This window comes from Triticum urartu, chromosome 5A (assembly GCF_056163025.1).
Source record: "Triticum urartu cultivar PI428250 chromosome 5A, HENAU_Tu73, whole genome shotgun sequence".
NCBI lineage: Eukaryota > Viridiplantae > Streptophyta > Magnoliopsida > Poales > Poaceae > Triticum > Triticum urartu.
Genome location: NC_141877.1, coordinates 503,531,873 through 503,554,797, shown reverse-complemented (window position 1 = coordinate 503,554,797; position 22,925 = coordinate 503,531,873).

Genomic DNA, 22,925 nt, shown 5'->3' with positions numbered 1-22,925 from the left:
ATCCCCTTACGTGCACTCCAAGTCTTCAGGGTTTCTTCTGTTCCAAAAATAAGTTCCATGAAGTTTCAGGTCAATTGGACTCCGTTTGATTTTCCTTTTCTGCGATACTCTAAAACAAGGAAAAAACCGAAACTGACACTGGGCTCTAGGTTAATAGGTTAGTCCCAAAAATCATATAAAACAGCATATAAATGCATATAAAACATCCAAGGTTGATAATATAATAGCATGGAACAATAAAAAATTATAGATACGTTGGAGACGTATCAGGCGCCTCCGCACTCCGCTTGCTATCCGACCACCACCTTCGGTTTGATATTGAAGGTCCTCAGCCATAGGCCGAAATGGGGCTTGATGCGGAGGAAGGCCTCGCACATGACGATAAACGCTGATATGTTGAGGATGAAATCGGGGGCCAGATCATGAAAATCCAGCCCGTAGTAGAACATGAGCCCGCGGACAAACGGGTGGAGGGGAAATCCCAATCCACGGACAAAAATGGGTAAGAAAAACTACCCTCTCATAGGGTTCGGGCGTTGGGATGATCTGCCCCACATCTGGCAGCCGGTGCGTGATATCTGAGGCTAGATATCCGGCATCCCGTAACTTTTTGATGTTCTCCTCCGTAACGGAGGAGACCATCCACTTGCCTCCAGCTCCGGACATGCTTGGAGTGGTTTGAGAAGAAGAACGCGAGCTCGGGCGCTAGAGCTCGAGTGTGGGGGAATGGGTTAGCAAGGAGGAAGAAGGCGTGGGTGAAAAGAGTAAATCCTTGTCCCTTTATAAGGGCGGAAGAGGCGATGCGTCTCCCCACTTGCCTGGTAAAACCGCTTATTCCCCAGGCGCCGTAATTGATGGCGTGAATGGGTTACCCACGTCTGTATTGATGAGAATCCCGTAATAAGGGGGACACGATCTCTGCTTTGACAAGACATGACAGAAAAACTGCCTCGCAATATGCGCAGTGCTGGTTGAGAAAAACGGTTCAGATAAGGACCGAGCCATGACATGATGTTGTGCTGCAAAAACGTGTCAGCAGATAGGATTTATGGAAATATTATTCTATCTACGGTGGGGTGTGGAACTTGTTTTGCATAACCGGACACTATCCTTGTGTTCAAAAATCTTCCAAGAAGTATTTGGAGAAGAACCCACCTTGCAATGCCGAAGACAATACTGCGCATCGAACTCATTGTCATTGAAGCCTGGTTCAGGGGCTACTGAGGGAGTCCTAGATTAGGTGGTCTCCAGATAGCCGGACTATATCCATTGGCCAGACTATTGGACTATGAAGATACAAGATTGAAGACTTCGTCCCGTGTCCGGATGGGACTCTCCTTGGCGTGGAAGGCAAGCTAGGCAATACGGATATGTAGATCTCCTCCCTTGTAACCGACCTTGTGTAACCCTAGCCCCCTCCGGTGTCTATATAAACCGGAGGGTTTAGTCCGTAGGACAACATACAATCAAGAACAATCAAGAGGGCGATTGAGGGAGTCCTGGATTAGGGGGTGTCCGGATGGCCAGACTATACCTTCAGCCGGACTCCTGGACTATGAAGATACAAGATTGAAGACTTCGTCCCAGGTCCGGAAGGGACTTTCCTTGGCGTGGAAGGCAAGCTTGGCGATACGGATATGCAGATCTCCTACCATTGTAACCGACTTTGTGTAACACTAACCGGGGGGTTTTAGTCCGTAGGACAACATACACAACAACAATCATACCATAGGCTAGCTTGTAGGGTTTAGCCGCTCCGATCTCGTGGTAGATCTACTCTTGTACTACCCATATCATCAATATTAATCAAGCAGGACATATGGTTTTACCTCCATCGAGAGGGCCCGAACTTGGGTAAAACTTCGTGTCCCTTGCCTCCTGTCACCATCCGGCCTAGACGCATAGTTCGGGACCCCCTACCCGAGATCCGCTGGTTTTGACACCGACATTGGTGCTTTCATTGAGAGTTCCTCTGTGTCGTCGCCGTCGGGCTTGATGGCTCCTACGATCATCAATGGCGATGCAGTTCAGGGTGAGACCTTCCTCCCCTGACAGATCTTCGTCTTTGGCGGCTTCGCACTGCGGGCCAATTCACTTGGCCATCTGGAGCAGATCGAAAGCTATGCCCCTAGCCATCAGGTCACATTTGGAAGTTTAAACTACATGGCTGACATCCACGGGGACTTGATCTTCGACGGATTCGAGCCACTGCTGAGCGCGCCGCACTGTCACGACGAGCATGATCTAGCTCTGCCACCGAATAGTGCCCTGGAGGCCGCACCCGCATCGGCTTCGACCCTTAATTCGGAGCCAACTATGCCGATCGAGGATGGGTGGTTGGACGCCGCCTCGGGGGCTGCGATCCCAACGGCGATCGAGCCGAACACCAGCCCCGCACTCTGCAAGACTCATGACTCCAAGGAGCCGGACTCCTCTCCGGACTCCGAACCCTCTGCGCCCCTGCCGATCAAATTCGATTGGGCGCCGATCATGGAGTTTACTGCCGCGGACATCTTTCAGCACTCGCCTTTCGGCGATATTCTGAAGACATTGATGTCTCTCTCTTTATCAGGAGAGCCATAGCCGGACTATGGTCAGCAAGGTTGGGATTCGGACGATGAAGAAATTCAAAGCCCACCCACCACCCACTTGGTAGCCACTATCGATGACTTAACCAACATGCTCGACTTCGACTCTGAAGACATCGATGGTATGGACGCCGATGAAGGAGACGATGAAGAACTAGTGCCTATCAGGCCCTGGAAAGCCACCTCGTCATATGACATATACATGGTGGACACCCCAAAAGAAGGAGATGGCGATGGAACAACGGAGGATGACCCCTCAAAGAAACAGCCTAAGCGCCGGCGTCAGCGGCGCCGCTCAAAATCCCGCCAAAACAAATACGGTGATTCCAGCATGGGAGATAATAATACTCCGGAAAGTGCCGAAGAAAACCCCCTCCAGCAAGATTTACACAGGAGGATGGAGAAACCAGCCCTCATGAGAGAGCGGCAGACAGAGAGGTCGAGGACAATAATTATATGCCTCCCTCCGAAGACGAGGAAAGCCTCAACGACGATGAATTCGCTGTGCCAGAGGATCTCGTCGAGCAAGAGCATTTTGAACGCAGGCTTATGGCCACGGCAAGAAGCCTCAAGAAAAAACAGCAACAGCTTAGAGCTGATCAAGATTTGCTAGTCGACAGATGGACTGAAGTCATTGCGGCCGAAGAGCATAAACTCGAACGACCCTCCAAGAGCTACCCAAAGCGCAGGTTGCTACCCCGATTAGAGGAGGAAGCACTTGATGCAGCCGACCGGCCACCTCGTGGCCACAACAGAGAGTCCTCTCGGCCCTCCATTCAAGCCACACCCCGTACCAAGGCACGGGAATATGCGTCGGACTTACGAGATATGTTGGAGGACAAGTCAAGGCAAACAAGATCGATCTACGGATCGCGTGGGCACCCCACGGCTTGAGACGGTAACCGTCACGCCGGCCACAAATTCGGCAGGGCCGAACACAGTAGACAAAGCTCATTGGAGCTACGTCGTGATATAGCCCAGTACAGAGGCGCCGCACACCCACTATGCTTCACAGACGAAATAATGGATCATCAAATCCCCGAGGGTTTCAAACCCGTAAATATCGAATCATATGATGGCACAACAGATCCTGTGGTATGGATCGAGGATTATCTCCTTCATATCCACATGGCCCGCGGCGATGATTTCCACGCCATCAAATACCTCCCACTCAAGCTTAAAGGACTAGCTCGGCATTGGCTTAACAGCTTGCCAACAGGATCAATCAGTTGTTGGGACGACCAGGAAGCCGCATTCCTCGACAATTTCTAGGGCACTTATGTGGGACCCCCAGACGCCGATGACCTAAGTCACGTAATTCAGCAGCCAGAGGAATCGGCCAGGCAATTCTGGACACGGTTCCTAACAAAGAAAAATCAAATAGTCGACTGTCCGGACGCTGAGGCCCTAGCAGCCTTCAAGCACAATATCTGTAACGAGTGGCTTGCCCGGCATCTTGGACAGGAAAATCCGAAGTCTATGGTAGCACTCACGACACTCATGACCCGCTTTTGCGCGGGAGAAGACAGCTGGCTTCCTTGTAGCAACAATATGACCAAGAACCCTGGTAATTCGGGTACCAGGGATAGTAGTGGCAGGTCGCGTCGCAACAAGTAGAAGCGCCACATTAACGACGACAATGCTGAGGATACGGCAGTTAATGCCAGATTCAGAGGCTCTAAATCCGGTCAGAGGAAAAAGGCATTCAAACGGAATCCTAGGGGCCCGTCCAGTTTGGACCGAATACTCGACCGCTTGTGCTAGATACATGGCATCCCCGAAAGGCCGGCCAATCACACCAACAGGGATTGTTGGGTGTTCAAGCAGGCAGGCAAGTTAAAAACCAAAAATGAAGACAAGGGGCTGCATAGCGATGACGACGAGGAGCCCCGCCCGCAGAACAACAGTGGACAGAAGGATTTTCCCCCACAAGTGCGGACGGTGAACATGATATACGCAACCCACGTCCCCAAAAGGGAGCGGAAGCGCGCGTTAAGGGACGTATACGCGGTAGAGCCAGTCGCCCCAAAGTTCAACTCATGGTCCTCCTGCCCGATCACCTTTGATCGAAGGGACCATCCCACTAGCATCCGTCATGGTGGATTCGCCGCATTGGTTCTAGACCCAATTATTGATGGATTTCATCTCACTAGAGTCCTTGTGGACAGCGGCAGCAGCCTAAACCTGCTTTACCAGGATACAGTGCGGAAAATGGGCATAGATCCCTCGAGGATTAAGCCCACCAAAACGACCTTTAAAGGCGTAATACCAGGTGTAGAGGCCAACTGTACAGGCTTAGTCACACTTGAAGTGGTCTTCGGATCTCCGGATAATTTCCGAAGCGAGGAGTTAATCTTCGACATAGTCCCATTCCGCAGTGGCTATCACGCACTGCTCAGGCGAACCGCATTCGCCAAGTTCAATGCGGTACCGCACTACGCATACCTTAAGCTCAAAATGCCAGGCCCTCGAGGAGTAATTACGGTCAATGGAAACACCGAACGCTCCCTCAGAACGGAGGAGCACACAGCGGCCCTTGCAGCGAAAGTACAAAGCAGCCTCTCCAGGCAGTTCTCCAGTCCGGCCATTAAACGACTGGACACGGTCAAGCGCGCCCGGAGTAACCTACAACATGACCGCCTGGCACGACCCGAGCAGGCGTAGGAATGCGGCCCCAACCCCAGCCCTCGCAAACATGCGATACCAGTACTTCACGTACATAACTACGCTCTAGAAATACCATGGGTACAGGGGAAGGGGCACCATCACGGCACGCCCGAAACACGGCTTAAACTGCACCAGGGGCTGCCGATTTTTTAATTTTCTCTTACTTTCAGCACTCCACTCTTCGGAAGGCCCGTTCGGCAGTTCAATATCCGAACAAATGATGCAACAACCAGGGAAGCAGACAAGCCACGCCGCATTACGGAACTCCCAGGTGGTCTCTATCACGAGTAGTATAACTGTTTCGCATACTATTCCGCAGCTTGCCCCTGGAACGGACACGTTAAATAGTCCAACCTTTTGCTTATCGCATTATTTGTATCGTTCTGCTTTGATCGCAGCCGTACACTTTGGTACGACCAAAATACGCCAGCGGCATTAGTACCCCTCAATATGGTGTGAGAAGTCCGAACACTTTAACAAGTGCGGTACCCCAAACTTATAGCATTATATGCATCGGCTCCGAATCATGTCTTGGGTCATTAGTTGGGTTTGCCCGGCTCCTATGTTTTGGTGCCTTACGTTCCGCTATATCGGCTAAGGTAGCACTAGGAGAACCACTGTGATTGTGCCCCAGTTGAGCTGGGTCGAGCACCTCAGTGTATCAAGCTAAAACTAACTTTCATGATGAAGCGAGAGCTGGTCGCTATTGAGAGGTTTTTCGAGTCCCTAAAGACTTATGCCGCTTAGAGCGAGGAGCCGGCTCTGTCCGGCCAAGGCGTGGATACCGCCCCGAACTCGGTCTTCCGAATACCAGGTGCTTCACCGAAATTTAAAATTATAGAATTCTATGGCTATGTGAGGGTGTTCACACATTATAGTCCGATTGCCTTGTTCGTTCGGCTGAGCGCCTCTCTCGAAGGACCCAAACATGGGAAAAAGAGCGCCCAGGTTTATCCCCGAACACCCCAGCACTAGCGGCACGGGGGGTAGAAGCTGACGACTTGCCATCTCTCAAAATTGATAAATAGCCGCACAGAAGGTAAAATTTTAAATTCCAACAGCATTGCTTAGCGCATTTGAACAAGTTTTCAGCACACAGGACAAAACGAGCAAGTTTCACTCAAAATTTACATCCCTAGAACATTCATCCGCCACAAGGCAGGCACCCTTCAGAACATCCTTATAATAATTCTCGGGCTTGCGATGCTCTTTCCCCAGCGGTGGCCCATCCTTCATAAGGTTCTCAGCATCCAGCTTGCCCCAGTGCACCTTAGCACGGGCAAGGGGCCTACGGGCACCTTCAATGCAGACGGAGCACTTGATGACTTCGAGCCTTGGATAGGCCTCCACCAGCCGCCGCACCAACCCGAAATAGCTCCCTGGCAGAACCCCTCCAGGCCACAGCCGAACTATCAGGCCCTTCATGGTCTGTTTGGCCGCCTTGTGGAGCTCGACCAGTTGCTTCAGCTAGTCGCTCAGGGGCATGGGGTGTCCGGCCTCAGCATACTGAGACCAGAACATCTTCTCCGTCGAGCTGCCCTCCTCGGCTCGATAGAATGCGGCGGCATTGGACACACTCTGGGGAAGATCTGCGAACGCTCCTGGAGAGCTCCGGATTCAGGTAAGTAACAAGTAACTCACGTTTATGTGTTTGCTTTGCATAGAGAATGCCTTACCCGCCGCTATCTTCTTCACCTCATCCAACTCCTGGAGGGTCTTCTGGGATTCGGCCTTGGCAGACTTGGCATTTTCAATAGCCACCGCGAGCTCGGACGCTCGCGTCTTTGAGTCAAGCTCCAAACTCTCATGTTTTTCCATGAGAGCCTGGAGCTCTTGCCGTACCTTGCCAACCTCGGCCTCATACTTCTCCCACTTGGTGCGCTCTGTGGCCACCCTCTTCTCGGCCTCGAGCAGCGCTTGCTTAAGGGTCGCCACCTCGGACGTGGCCCCTATAATAGCCACGATAATCCTGTCATTTTTGGCAATTGCACCTTTTTATATATTTAAACAAGGTATTTCTTACCTTCGTTGTCCTCGAGCTGCTTCTTGGCACGCCCGAGCTCTTGCTCGGACCGCTCGAGGTTCTGCTTTAGCGTGTCCACTTTCATAGTCAGTGCGGCGGACGCAAGCAGAGAAGCCTGCATACGCATATTGACTCCTTTTTGTTAGACTCCTGTGAATTTTATTTGATCCTCTATTCGGCTTTTCTTCCCGAACGCCAAACAGAGCGTCAGGGGCTACTGTCTATGCGGTAATATTATTTACACATTCTTTACTTACCTCAAAGCCTGTTAAAAGGCTAGTACAAGCTTCAATCAGTCCGCTCTTGGCGAACTGAACCTTTTGGACCACCGCACTCATAATGGTGCGGTGCTCCTCGTCGATGGAGGCGCCTTAGAGCGCCTCCAACAGATTGTCCGGCGCCTCCGGTTGGACGGGGGTCACCGGCACGGTGGGATTGCTCCTCTTGGAAGGAGGTCCCCCGCCGGACTCTGGAACCATTGAAGGTTCCAGAGCGGTGTCCGGCTTAGAGCCAGACTTGGAGCCCTGGGGGTTTCATCCCTTTTACTCCTGGAGTCCAGGAGGTCGCCTTGCGGCACCTCCAGGACCACGTCCTCCCGGCTTGGAACCTGTTGGGATAACACTTCGGTGTCGTCCATAGGGCGGGGGGAGGAAGCCGTCGGAAGCGAGTTCACATCCGACGAGTCCAGTGAGCCGCTCGATGACGCATCGAGCCGGTCTTTGGGTGGGCTGCATCAACATATTCGACATAAGGGAAAGCTGTGCAATAAACGAATACTATGAATTACTCTGGTATCCGGATAATTACGATTTTGCCAGGGACATGGCCCTGGGCGGCCATTCCTCTCCGCCGTCGTCGGCGTCGGTGGAGTAGGCCGGAGGAAGGGTTTTCCCCTTCTTGGACCCTCTGGCCTCCCCAGAGAGGGTGGCTGTACTTTTCTTCTCTCCTCCCGCTGGAGAGGGAGAGGTCTCTTCTTCTTGCTCCTCGTCTTCACGGGAGGAATGCGCCTCGGAACCGTCGGATGATGGATCCGACACCTCCTGGCGCCGGGCACTCTTTCGAGTCCCCGTGGCCTTTTTCGCGGCCTTCTTCTCCGGCACCACATAGGGAGCCGGAACTAGCAGCTTCGCCAAGCGAGCGTCCGCTGGGCCTTCGGGCAAAGGAGCCGGACAGTTGATCTGTCCAGACGTCTCCTGCCTATCCTATCAAAGGTAAGGGAGCTTAGATCCCGCATGGAGTCAAACTATGAAAAACCGATATCCTGTAAAAGGAAAAAAAACAGCTTACCGCATGAGCGTGACGCTGCGTACTAAATCCGCGATCCTCGGTAGCGGATGCGGGGGACTCGGCGCCCTTGAAAAGCACCTTCTAGGCATCTTCGTACGTCATGTCGAAGAGCCTGCTCAGAGTTCGGTGCCGCGCCGGGTCGAACTCCCACAGGTTGAAAGCCCGTTGTTGACGTGGCGGATGAGCATAACCTGGACTACGTTGACAAGTTTGAGCTTCTTGTCCACCAGGGTTTGGATGCATGTTTGGAGTCCGGTCAGCTCTCCTTTTTTACTCCACGACAGGCCCGTCTCCTTCCAGGAGGTGTGCCGCGTAGGGGGTCCGGATCGAAACTCGGGGGCTGCGACCCATTCAGGGTCGCCCGGCTCAGTGATGTAAAACCACCCCGATTGTCACCCCTTCAGGGTCTCCACAAAGGAGCCCTCGAGCCATAAGACGTTGGCCATCTTGCCCACCATGGCGCCTCCGCACTCCGCTTGGTTGCCGCGCACCACCTTCGGCTTGACATTGAAAGTCTTGAGCCATAGGCCGAAATGGGGGCGGATGCGGAGGAAAGCCTCGCACAGGATGATAAACGTCGAGATGTTGCGGACAAAGTTTGGGGCCAGATCATGGAAATCCAGACCATAGTACAACATGAGCCCCCAGACAAATGGGTGAAGAGGGAAGCCCAGTCCGCGGAGGAAATGGGGGAGGAACACCACCCTCTCATGGGGCCTAGGGGTGGGGATGAGCTACCCCTTTTCGGGAAGCCGGTACGCAATGTCGTTAGACAAGTATCCAGCCTTCCTCAGTTTTTTGATGTGTCCGTCCGTGACGGAGGAGACCATCCACTTGCCTCCCGGTCCGGACATGGCTGGCGAAGGTTGAGGTGGGGAGTGCGGACTTGGGCGCTGGAGCTCGAGTGCGCGAGAATGGATAAGCAAGGGAGGAAGAACACGTAGGTGAAAAGGTGGATCCTTATCCCCTTATATGGGGGGACGCAACTACGTGTCCCCACCAGCCTGGTAAAACTCGCTTATCTCCAAGCGCCGTAATCAATGGCGCGGTTGGGTTACCCACGCCCGTATTGATGAGAATCCCGGAATAAGGGGACACGATCTCTGCTTTAACAAGACGTGCCAAGGAAACCTCCTCGCATGACGCACTGAGGTGGGATAATGAAATGACTCGGATAAAGGCTTGGCCGTGGTGTGTCACACTACGGAATACGTTAGCAGATTAGATTTGTGTAAATATTATTCTCTCTAAGGCAATATGTGGAAACTTATTTTGCACAGCCGGACACTATCTTTGTGTTCAAAATCTTCTATGAAGTACTTGGAGGAGGAACCCGCCTTGCAATGCCGAAGACAATCTGCGCGCTGGACTAGTCGTCATTGAAGCCTGGTTCAGGGGCTACTAAGGGAGTCCTGGATTAGGGGGTGTCCGGATTACCGGACTACACCTTCAGCCGGACTCCTGGACTATGAAGATACAAGATTGAAGACTTCGTCCCGGGTCCGGAAGGGACTTTCCTTGGCGTGGAAGGCAAGCTTGGCGATACGGATATGCAGATCTCCTACCATTGTAACCGACTTTGTGTAACCCTAACCCTCTCCGGTGTCTATATAAACCGGAGGGTTTTAGTCCGTAGGACAACATACACAACAACAATCATACCATAGGCTAGCTTCTAGGGTTTAGCCTCTCCGATCTCATGGTAGATCTACTCTTGTACTACCCATATCATCAATATTAATGAAGCAGGACGTAGGGTTTTACCTCCATCGAGAGGGCCCGAACCTAGGTAAAACTTCGTGTCCCTTGCCTCCTGTTACCATCCGGCCTAGACGCACAGTTCGGGACCCCCTACCCGAGATCCGCCGGTTTTGACACCGACAGCGATGAACCTGGGTAAACATCGTGTCCCCTGCCTCCTGTTACCATCCGCCTTAGACACACAGTTCGGGACACCCTACCTGAGATCCGCTAGTTTTGACACCAACAGCGACCCTCTCATCGGAGCTACGTCACAAGTACAATGTCCGCTCCATCCCGATCCACAAGGTCGACGAGGTGCAGGTCATGCCCGCGACCCTCTCGCCAGAGCTGCAAGTACCATGGCCTTGGGGTCAATTCAGCAAGTGGTAAAAACAAAGCAACCATATTCAAGAGAAAATCAAGTTCAGATAAATTCAGTAAGGTTCAGAACCACAAACGGAAGTACTCGGGCATCAGGCCTGAAGGAGTTGAACGGTTACAAAATCACTCGACATTCCGAGGCAAATAAAAGTGTGGCATTAAGTTTGTACACTCCTCGGGAGGAGGACTAGCTGGCTCGACAAATTCGTCCAGGTCAATTCCATCGGCGATACGGGTCGCAGCTTTGATGAAGGTCTCCATGATGGACTGGAATAGGAGCTTCTTCGTATTGGCGACCATGATAGCCGCCAGCTTCTCTTCTCTGGCTTCTTTGAAATGGACATGGACCAGAGACAAAGCCACTTCAGCACCACACCGGGTAGAAGACTTTTTCCACGACTGCACTCAACCAAGGATTTCATTGAGTCGAGTCATCAGAGACTCGAGTTCATTTTGGAACGACACATTTGGCCAGAGCTCTATGTTGATCCACATTATCACTACTTTTAGTCGGGCAAGATACGCCACAACGCCGGCGAGGCGGGATTCCAGTCGCAGCACATTCATAGCCGCTTCATCTTTGAAGGCGGAATTTATGGGGTCTAGGCTTGTCTCAATCCGCCCCATCTTTTCCTCAAAGTTTAGACAGAATTCTGCACATACACATGAAAATAATGAGTCGATCTATCACATGATGAGTTGGTAGTTATAAATCAGTCGGACAAGGGAAAGTACCTTCGAGCATAAGGAACATCTTCTTGGCGAGCCCTCCCAGATAAGGCTCTAGGTTGTTTCTCTTCTGAGTGAGATCTCAAACCTTGTCAGTCAGAGTCACCTTGTCCTTTTTCAATTGTCTGTTTTTCACTATGCACATCTGTTCGAGTAGAGTCACTCGGTTCAAAGAATGAAAGGAAAAGAAGACAAGGAAAACAATCGACAAGTTATTACCTCCCAATGCAGCCGCTTCATCCTTAGCCTTCTGCAAGTTCTCTTTGGCTAGCTTCAAGTCGAGATCGAGCTAGATCTGCTTCTGCTCCAAGTCAGCAAACTGAACCGCATGATCACAAGATTTCTAAAATCAACAAGTAAGATGGGTTAGTCGATAGGAACAAAGGTCAATTGCTTCCGAGCTATAAGATAAAAGTTCAAGTCATTTAGGCAAAAAGAGTTCTAAGACTATTGCCAAATCAAACATTCAACAGTAGTCTTGGGGACTACACCCAGTGGGTGCACTTGGCGTGCCCCCATTGGTTCAACTTTCCACTCGACATGGTTCATCCAGTCGGAGTGCCAAAAAAAGAGAGAGACAACTATCATTCTCAGACCACCACCAACTACCTGCGGCCGATGGCGGTCTCGGGCACTACACCTAGTGGGTGCACTTGGTGTGCCCCCACTAATGCTAGGATACACTAGACACGACCTAGTCGACTCAAGTGGAAGAACTATTCAGCAAAAGTTAAAACACCCAGTGGGTGAACAGATGCAAGGTGCAGACTCATGGAAAACGTTCATCCACGAACATCTTACGAATAATAAAGGAATAGTTTCCAAGTACCATATCCTAACAGAGCAAAAATCAAGCTAAAAGATCTGTCGGAATCAACGCACTTGGACATTAGTTTGAAGTGCAGATCTGGCATCATAGGCCGCCTTGATAGCTTCATGCACCACCTTCACTCACTCCGTCATAAAGCATGCTTGGCGTATAGCTTCCTTAGCAGCGCTCACTGGGTCCTCTGGGACATGATGGGTAACAAACAATTGAGTGGGTGGAACAGTTGAAGCAGTCAGGGTATCTGAGGTATGGAGTTGCACAGACGAAGCAAGGTCTTGGGCAGTCGATGCCGAAGGACAATCAGTCGAAACAAGTCCGACAAAAGAAACAGAAGCCCGAGTTGGATCTCCCGATTGGTGAATCACTGGTTCTAGCACTAGTGTCGACTGAGATACCTTGCTTGTAGGCGCCCTCCTGCTCAAGGTCCTGCCCTTTCTTCCCGCCGTCTTCTGAGGCACGTCTTCATCATCATCTAGAAGATCAATGACATTCGGTGGTGCTCCGAAAGACTCGACCGTCAGAGTAAAGTGATGGAGTTGTACCTGCTTTGGAAGTGGCCGCATTCTCAGTCTCCTCACCTTCTTGGTCCTTGTCGATATCCATAGAGGTCACAGAAGTAGCAGCGATGAAAGTTTTAGAACTCACTCAGTTAAGCAATAGAATGAGTCAACAAACACACAACTGTTTCGAAACAACGCGCCAGAGAGAAAAATGTGAAATATTTACGCAAAAGTGACGGGAACATCCACTTTGATCTTGGGCAAGGCCTTCTGAGGCTTCGAAGGGACAATCTTGAGCTGCTTGGCGGCCTTTTCAGTCGGCACTAGAGACAAAGTCCAAGTGCATTTGTGCTCTTGTGCTCTAGGAGGCACTTCCTTGCCATGCTCGCCCGCAGGGTCCTGAGACTGCTTGGGTCGATGCTCTGCGCGAGGTGGTGATTCGCCTCCTCACTGTTGCCCGAGTCGTCACTGTCGTCTTCGTGGTCGTCAGGGGACTGCGACTTGCCGCTCTTGTTAGTGCTCTCCATTCCATCCTGGACTTGCTCCCCGTTCGGCATCGAGTACATCTCAGTATAAATCTGCAAGGCAATGTATCAAATAGGCATCCATCAGACTCAAAGACTGTCGCAAATCAGAGTAAAAATACACTCGTTGAAAAAGGTCAGCCTTTTTCGCCTCATTTTCAGCATCGAAGGGGCAACTCTCCTGGACCCCCTGGGGTTGTCTTTATTTCCAGTGATGCTCCGCAGCCATTGCTCCACCGTCTCCTCGGAGACTTCCTCTGGGTCGACCCGAGCGGTGTCATTGGGGCCTGAATATATCCACATCGGATGATCGCGGGTTTGAAGGGGCTGGATGCGTCTACTGAGAAACACTTCCAACAAATCCATGCCAGTCACGCCATCACTAACAAGTTGGACTACCCGGTCGACTAGCATGGACACCTCTCCCTTCTCTGCTGGAGTCACGATAAGCGAAGAAGGTTGGCTGACTTAGTCCATGGTGAAGGGGGGAAGGCCGGTCGACTGACCGGGCGTCAGAACATCTCAGCAGTAGAACCAGGTCGACTGCCACCCTCTAATTGAGTCGGCAAGGGTCATGGCTGGAAAAGTACTTCTACCCCTAGTCTAAATCCCTAATCCCACGCACATTTGGATCACGTGCGTCTTCTCATCATTCAAATTTGCCTTCTTCATAGACTGAGAGCGGCAAGTAAAGATGTGCTTGAACAAGCCCCAATGCGGTTGACAGCCCAAGAAGTTTTCACACAGAGAGATGTAGGCGACGAGGTATGTGATTGTGTTGGGGGATAAATGGTGAAGTTGGGCACCAAAAAAGTTCAAGAACCCCTAGAAAAAAGGATGTGGAGGCAGACTAAAACCACGGTCGATGTGAGTAGAAAGGAGAACACACTCACCTTCATGTGGCTGAGGCTCGGTCTTGTTCCCCGGCAACCTCCAAGATCCGTGGGAATCAGGCCTCCGTTGGCCATGTCCTCCAAGTCCTCCTTCTGGATCGCGGAGCGGATCCAGTCCCCTGGATCCAACCAGGCGGTAGACTGGACCTCGACGATGATCCCCGACTCATCTTCTTGCCATTCACCGCCGCCGCCTTCTTGCGCTCCAGGGCTGCAGTCTTGTCTGTGCCCATGGTGACATAGTGCACGCAGGTGAACGGAGACGGCAAAGAGGGCAGAGAGTGTGGTAGAGAAGCGGGAGAGAAAGGGGACGATTGGAGCACACTATTCTTTGCCTCGGCCTAGACACTATTTGTGAGGCCACTTTTGAGTGGCTGATGAGTGGGCCCGAGCAATCTAATCATATCACACAGCAGGCGCTCGCCCGATATGTGGCGGAAAAAGTGTGCTCATTTATCCACTCCGTTTACTGCGGCGCGCTCCGTCCCGCGCGCTTCCCCAAAATTTCGAATCCCGTGAGATCCGGAAACCACAGAGTAACCAATCGCGCCAAAGATTTCGTTCCATATCAACACTCGAAGACTATCAGTTTAGTTCACTCGATGACCTCTGAATCGATCAAAGCGACTGAAACAAGATCAAAGCTTCAACATCGTTCACGGACTCAGATGAGATACCTCCGCAGTAGAGAATCGGGTCGGAATCAACTTTAGCTCTTTCTTCACTGGGACCTCAATCCATTTGGGGGCTAATGATGATGACATGTACCTAGGGTAGGTTCATATGCCTGACCTAGATGCCTTACCCAAGAACACTACCCTAGAGTCAAGGTAATTCAAGATACAACAGAAGAAAACGACTGAGTTGAACAAGGGATGCAATCCACTCGACCTCCAACCTCACTTGGTAACCTCTATTCCATTCAACCAAGATGAAGTCACTCGACCATACAAGAAACCACTCGAAATACAGAATGCCTAAAGTCACTCAGGGTGGCAACGGTCAATCGTTCAGTCTGTAGTCTTAAAGGTCATTTATAGCTCTTTATAACTGACGTTACCAGTAACGTCATTTCTTAATGTACATTGAACCCTGTTAACATGAGATGGCTTGGGTCCTGGCACCCCCTATAACTCTTACGCATAATCCAGTCGACCAACCTCCGAGCACCGAGACATAGGGATGTTACTTCCTCTAAGAAGGGCCTGAACTCGTAAACCTTTCGTGCACAATCTCGCCGTAGCTAGGATCTTGCCTCCTCCTACATACCCCCAATATTATTGTCAGACTTACTCCCATGATAGGGACCTTGTACTCCGACTGATCCAGCGAACAGTCGGCCAGCACAAGCTCTCGGCCCCTTGGGAGGGCCCTTTTGTCATTAGCAAAGCCGTCAGCAACGACTCCTACTACCTCATCGACGCGCAGAAGCCTAGGGCACGCAAGAGGGACGATTCCGGCAAGGAGACTGAGCGCCCATGGAACGCAAATATCCTCCGAAGATTTTATAGTTGATGCAGTATGCACCACGCTACCTTTTGAATTAAGAGCAAAGACATCGGGTCCCTCGAGGAGCACTCGCGGGCTGCCCTTTTATCTATATATATGATAAGATTATGTATATGATTGTATTATTCCTTTCGTCTGCCTGGCACCGGGTCCGACCAGTCAGCCCGTGGGCTTGCCGCCTTGTCCTATGTTGATACTACCTACAGTCGGACAAGTATTGTGCCGACATCTAAGCCCTCTCTTGCCATAACCCGTAGCTCGCAGAGCGACTGTCCGGCTGGCAAGAGCTAAAGGCGGGAAATGGTGTCCACATGAAAAATGACTAAGGAAAAATATCAGCATAGGCCAAGCCGATTCCTTGCCTCACCGTTTAACTACTGAGCAGTCAGCCGGCCGGCTTCTCACTCGGATTGCTAAGTTCCAGGCGGTCAAAGTACTTGTCTATCCTAGAAAACGGCAAAATCCCTGACCCAGCCGCAGACCGTGGAGCAGCTGTCTGGCTGGCAGGGTGGCAGCCAAAGGAAGACGACAAAGGAAAAAGCCAAAATAGAACAGAAGAGCAAGGCAAAATTTGAACCCGGCAGAGCACAGACTTGTGCGAGTAAATTAATTTACATAGCAAGGGTCATAGCCAAAATTCAACAGATTTTGAATACACCCCCAGCTGGTGGAATTGCGTGAATTTAACGTACTTGTTCAAAATATTACAAGAACAAGAAATATAAGATAAATTGGCCGCCTAGGCTAGGGGAGCAGCAGGCGGGTCCGACAGGTTTGCGGAGGCAGCTGTGCCGGATGGTGGCCGACTGAAGGGTCTCGGCCTAGTCGGCACCAGTAGCAGTCGGTGCGCTGACACACGGCTCGTTGGTTGAGACTTGGTCGGGCTGAGGCCGGCTGTCCGCTCTATCGTTCGGTGCATCGTCTTCGCCCTCCTCGTCCTCTTCGTCATCGCCCTCATCATTGGAGGTGATATCCTCCGCCGAGTCCTCCCCATCCTCTGGGTTCAGCCCGAACAAGTTGGGCGGCACCTCGGTGCGTTCCTCGTCCAGCTCAGGGTTGAAGACGGTGGTGTTGGCGTACTCAACGATCGCCGCGGCGCGTTGAGTAAGCACCCTGCTCGCCGCCGCCAGCTCCGGCGTGGCCTCCTGCCAGAAGGTAGCCAGCTGGGCCAGGTCTAGGCCAGGATACCACACCTTAACGAACTCCAAGGTCATCCTGGCGATATCCTGAGCTGCGGCGCCCTTCCAAGCCTTGAGGCGTCTGACTGCTACCTCCAGCCAGTCGGCAGTCCAACTGGGGGTGCGCGAAATCTGGGCATCTAGCCAAAGGGCGGACAACACCTAAGCCCCGACGCGATGTAGGCGGTGGAGCATTCGCTGAGCCGGCCGTAGGTGCGCCTGGACGGTAAGAAGCTGCTCGCCGATAGTCCGGGGCGCGTTGGGCGCGATTTCCGCATCAGCCCTCCTTCGCACGTCGCGCCGTGCCTCGATGGCTTGGCTGATGGCAACGGACTAATCAGGAAAGAACTCTGCGCAAGAAGAAACATAAAAAATTAGACTCTATAGGCCGGATCCTGCAGTACTCGGTGGCTAATCAGAAGAATAAATTACTTACCATCGATCATGTCCTCGATCTCATCGTAGCCGTCAGACAGGAGCTTCTCCCTCTTAGCCTATACTACAAAAAAATAAACTTCCGTGATGATACGTGTTTGTCACAGTAGGTCACGTTTTTTGTCATGCATGTACATCCATGGCGATTTTATGACAGAATCAAGATAGTCATACTTGTGCTGTCGTAGAAGTGTTCCATGAAATTACCAAAATTATCATCACGGAAGTGTCCACTTCCATGAAGAAAAATCGCGCGTCACAGAAGTTCTTTCGTCAAGGGTGACCGACATGTGGCATCCACCGTAACGGAATGCCGTTAAGCTATCGCGTCCGGCTTTGGATCCAATAACCCGTTAACAGCCCGGACCAATGGCAAGTTTCCAGATGTAAAATCATCATTGGCTAGAAGAAACACGTGTTAGCTCGTAGTTGGCACATGTGTCACTTATCCAATGGGCGAGATGCTGTTATGAAATGTTGACACGTGGACCGGCCCAAAAGTTGCCCATAAAGTTTAAATGGGCCGGCCCAACTAAAGGCCCATAAGATTTTGCGGTCCATAATGGGTCGGCCCAGCAAAATGCCCACGAGATTTTGTGGACCATAATGGGACAGCCCATCTAAAGGCCCACAAGATTTTGCAGGCCATAATGGGTTAGCCCAGCTAAAGGCCCGCGAGATTTTGCGGACCATAATGGACTGGCCCAGCTAAAGGCCCACAAGATTTTGTGGACCATAATGGGCCAGCCCAGCTAAAGGCCCATGAGATTTCGCCGACCATAATGGGCCGGCCCAGCTGAAGGCCCAAAAGATTTTGATGACACTAGTAGGTCGGCCCATTAACAGGCTGCCATGTTTTGGGACAAATGTAGCCCATATTTGATCCGGCCCATTAACAGTCTGCAACGTTCCGGGCCTAATAAAGGCCCATATGAGATCCGGCACGATAAAAGCCTACCATGTTCTGGTCCAAATTACGGCCCAGATATGGTCTGGCCCTTTGAGAGGCTTTGGGCTAAATTATGGCCCATATCAGATTCGGCCCGTCAACTGGACGCCATGCTTTTGGGCCCACTTGATAAAGGCCCATTCAGTAATTCGGCTTGATATTAGTTTCGGCCTATTAAAGGCTTGTTTAACATTTCGGCCCTATATATATTTCGGCCTATTAAAAGCCTGTCATATAGTTGGGCCTAACTACGGCCCCGTTTGCATCTGGCCTACTCACAGACGATAATCTGATTGAGCCAAACAAGGTCCGAGACAATTTCGGCATGTTATAAGCCCATGAATTGATTGGCACAATCATGGGCCGGGGTCTATTTCGGCCTGCAGCTGGCCTGTGAGCTGTTCGACACTTTGCAGGCCCAACCTACTTTTAAGCCTCCTAAAAGCCTGTTGAGTTTTCTTGAGAAAATAGGGCCGGTGGTTTACTCGGCCTATTAAAGGCCCGAATCTACTAGTGGGCTAGTTTACATTTAGGCATGTTAACGGAACAAGATGACGTGGCCCATGATGCGGATCATACATAGTGATTTGCATGACGGCCTGATTATGTACCGTAATTTTACGGTTTGGCCGATTTACTGCGAAGAGAGGATGTATATACAGTAGAATAACTGCAGCATCGTGAATATGAAAAAAACCTAGACTATACAATAAAGAAATTAGGCATATTACATCCACTGGGCATCAAAGTTCGCCACTATGATAATAAAGCACAAGCAGACAGCAGATTACATATAGTAGGCATCAAAGATTGCCACCAGTGCAATTAAACACACCGACAAAATAATATACAAAACCGACAACACATCAATAGAGTTCAAGAAAAGTTAGCCTTGCTCGGGAGCTGCAGCGCAAGCAGCTGAGCAAGCTAATGAGACTGCACTTGTTTGACACTTATATCCTCCTCACTTTGAAATATAAACAAGTAGACAGATGACAGGTTTTGCATATATAAGTATCAGTGCTGACGATTCATCACGTTCTTACTAACGAATAAAGTGACACAGTTTAAAATAGCATTAACACAATTTGGTATTGTTCAGGTCAAGACATGGCAGGAAATGACATTGTGAGGGAGTTGGCACCTTCACGACACCACTGGATTACAGATCAAGAACTCATATGTATCAATGGTTAGTGTGATGTCAATTTATCCCATATCAGATCGGCAAAACAAGATCACTTCCGCTGTATAGGTTAATTTACATGGTATGAAAAAGGAACTTGGTTATACAAATGAAAACATAAATTGAGAAGGACAAACTTTTGTTTATGAAGTACATAATAAACTTTAAACATGCAATTTGATGCAAACACCAAAAATAAATAGCTGTTGCAGTCATGCCTAACCAAAGATACACAACAAAGTTTTAAGGATTGAGAAGGACAAACTTACATTATTGGTGAAGGCAGGCTCTATAAAGCCCTTGTCCATACAGATGGGGGGGCAATTCAACAACTTTACCATAGAATCTTCTTCATAACAATTGCCTTTATTCTACATTTTGTTAAGAACAAATATAGATGTGACAATATAAGAAAAAATGGAGAACATTTAAGATACGATGAAGAGTGATGCTACATAACCAAGTAGATATAAATGTAAGTACAACGATACATGAAAAAGGTACAGCCAAGAGCAATGCAGAGCTAAACTTCTTCTGTACCATCTGTGTTATCCAACCTTATGGTAAGAGTAAATATAGACCTTAGGTGTAGAAAATGGAGGGAAAAGGAAAATAAGCTGCAGAGTGATGGTATATGAACAACTACCTGCCAATATAAATACACTGATAAAGGATAGCAAGTACTTACAAGAACAATGCAGAGCTGAAAAATTTGATTGGCATTGGATATATTCTACACTAGTGTAACCATTCATACAGATCAGATAATTTGGAGCGAACAATTGATAAGCAAGCTATCATTCATACTTCTGTCACATAAGGAACCAGGTATGTATGCAAGTACAGTGATACAGGACAACACATACTAACAAGAGCAAAGGAGCGGGCAGCATATTTGTGATACCCTGTCGTTCTTTTCAAACTGGAATTCCTTTTCGAGCAGATTTACTACAAAAAAGATTCATAAGGCACATGCGGAAAAGTAGAAGTTCAAATTGTCATGTGATATCATAGACAATACCTCATCCTCAGAATGATACCAGTGCATAACAAGGTTTTTCCATTCAATGTGTTCTAAATTTAGGACCGGAGACTTCACCAGAAGTTCATTTATAGACTTGCCATCAAAGTGTGATTTCCTTAGGTAACACCAATACTGCTGCAATGCTTCCTTGAGAAAGCGCAAGCAAGCTTTGCTTGTCATGAATATCCAGATTGACCCTCTCCTACCGAGGGAGTCCTGGACTAAGGGGTCCTCGGGTATCATATCTATTGGATATGGGCTAGACTGATGGGCCGTAAGGATACAAAGACCGAAGACTCCACCCGTGTCCGGATGGGATTCTCCTTGGCGTGGAAGGCAAGCTTGGCGACCAACTATGAAGATTCCTTTCTTTGTAATCGACCTTGTGTAACCCTAGATCCCTCCCGTGTCTATATAAACCGGAGGGCTAGGTCCGTAGATAGGCCGAATCCTCATAATCATAACCATACTAGACTTTTATGGTTTAGTCATTACGATCTCGTGGTAGATCAATCTTGTAATACTCATATTCATCAAGATCAATCAAGCAGGACGTAGGGTATTACCTCCATAGATCGAGCCCGAACCTGGGTAAAACATTGTGTCCCCCGTCTCCTGTTACCATCGATCCTAGATGCACAGTTCGGGACCCAATACCCGAGATCCGCCGGTTTTGACACCGACATTGGTGCTTTCATTTAGAGTTCCACTGTGCCATCCCCAAAATGTTCTATGTCCCCTTCAATCGTCAACAATGATGTTTTCCAAGGAGAGACCTTCCTCCCTGGACAGATCTTCATGTTCGGCGGCTTCGCACTGCGGGCCAACTCACTTGGCCATTTGGAGCAGATCGATAGCTACCCCATGTCCACTAGGTCAGATTAGGGAGCCTGAACTACGTTGCGGACATCCGTGGATACTTGATCTTCGCCGGATTCAAGACCACGACAACCACTCCTCGTCACCCTAATGGACATGATCTAAATCTGTCATCGGACCGTATCTAGGAGACAGCTCCTATAACCGCTCTGGCCTTAGATCCGTAGCATACTGCGCTATCCAAGGACATGAGGCTCAACCCAACACGGAGGCCACAGATTCCCCGACATTGGAGCCGCACATGGACTTAACCTCACACGATATCTGTGTCACCGGGACTCCCGACTCGTCTCCGGCAATAAGTTCCGAACCGTGTGAGTCCGCGGACGCCAAACTTGATCATTTATCGATCTTTGAACTCAGCGCCGCAGACATCTTCAGAACTCGCCTTTGGGTGATGTGCTAAACTCATTAAATAACCTTTCCTTGGCGGGGGACTCACAGCCGAGCTATGTCCGGTTCGAACTAGGGGCTGACGATGGAGAATTTTGCTTCCACTACTAAGGAAAACCTTATACACAAAATCTTAGCAGCAGCGCGGTCTAAAAATAGACGCTACTGCTAATTAGCAGCAACGAGCTTTAGAAAAGAGCGCTGCTAATGACTGAGCAGTAGTAGCGCTCCAGGTGAAAAGATCGCTACTACTATAATTGCCACGGTCTTGCCTCCAGGCTAGATATAGTAGTAGCGCCCTTCCCGTGGACGCGCTACTGCTAAAGAACTTAGTAGCAACAGTTTTGCTCAAAACTCGCTGCTACTAAGTATGACCACAACTAATTAAGTTTAGTCCCATACTGCTAAGCGAACAAGGTGTTTACCACCTTAAATATGTTGCTTCTCAACCTATCTCGAGCACTTGGTCTTCATTGAACTATATGTGTATGATTTGTGGTCGCAATATGAATCCTCGCCTGTACCTATACAGGTACAGTGAGGATTCATGTTGACTATTTAGATTATACACAAAAAGATCAATGATGACCAATGTATATTTTTGATGTTTTTACTAAACAAAAGAAATAACTGCTTCCATTAGCACTAGCGGTTTTCGCCAAAACGCGTTGTAGATAAGTTAGCTAAAGCGTGTTCGAGTTAACCACCCCCCGCATCAAAATTTCGCTAAGTCCTCCTTTCCCCCCCACCGGCCTGTTCCCCTACTCCCTGTCGCCGCCGCCCGAGCGCGCCTGCGCCCTCACCGCCACCGTCGCCGCCCGCGCTCAACCTCACCGCCGCCGCTCTCGACCACACTGTCACCGCCCTCGACCTCACCGCCGCCGCCCTCGACCGAGCCCGCCAAGCCCGCCGCCCAGGACCGCCGCCCTCCCGATCCCGAGCCCGCCCTCGCCGCCCCTCCGTCGCCGAGCACCTCCCCGCCACCGTCTCTCCCTCTGTAAGCCCCCCACCCCACCCCTCCCCAACCCCCTCTCTCTTTGCTTAGTTAGTAGACGATTTTAGTAGTAGTAGATGTTAATTTAGGGTTCATAGATAATGATTTTTAGAAGTAGTGGATATTAATTACTAGTAGTGATGGTAAACTAGTTGTATAATTAGCAGTAGTAGATGTAGTAGTTAGATGTTAATTAGTAGTAGTAGATGTGCTA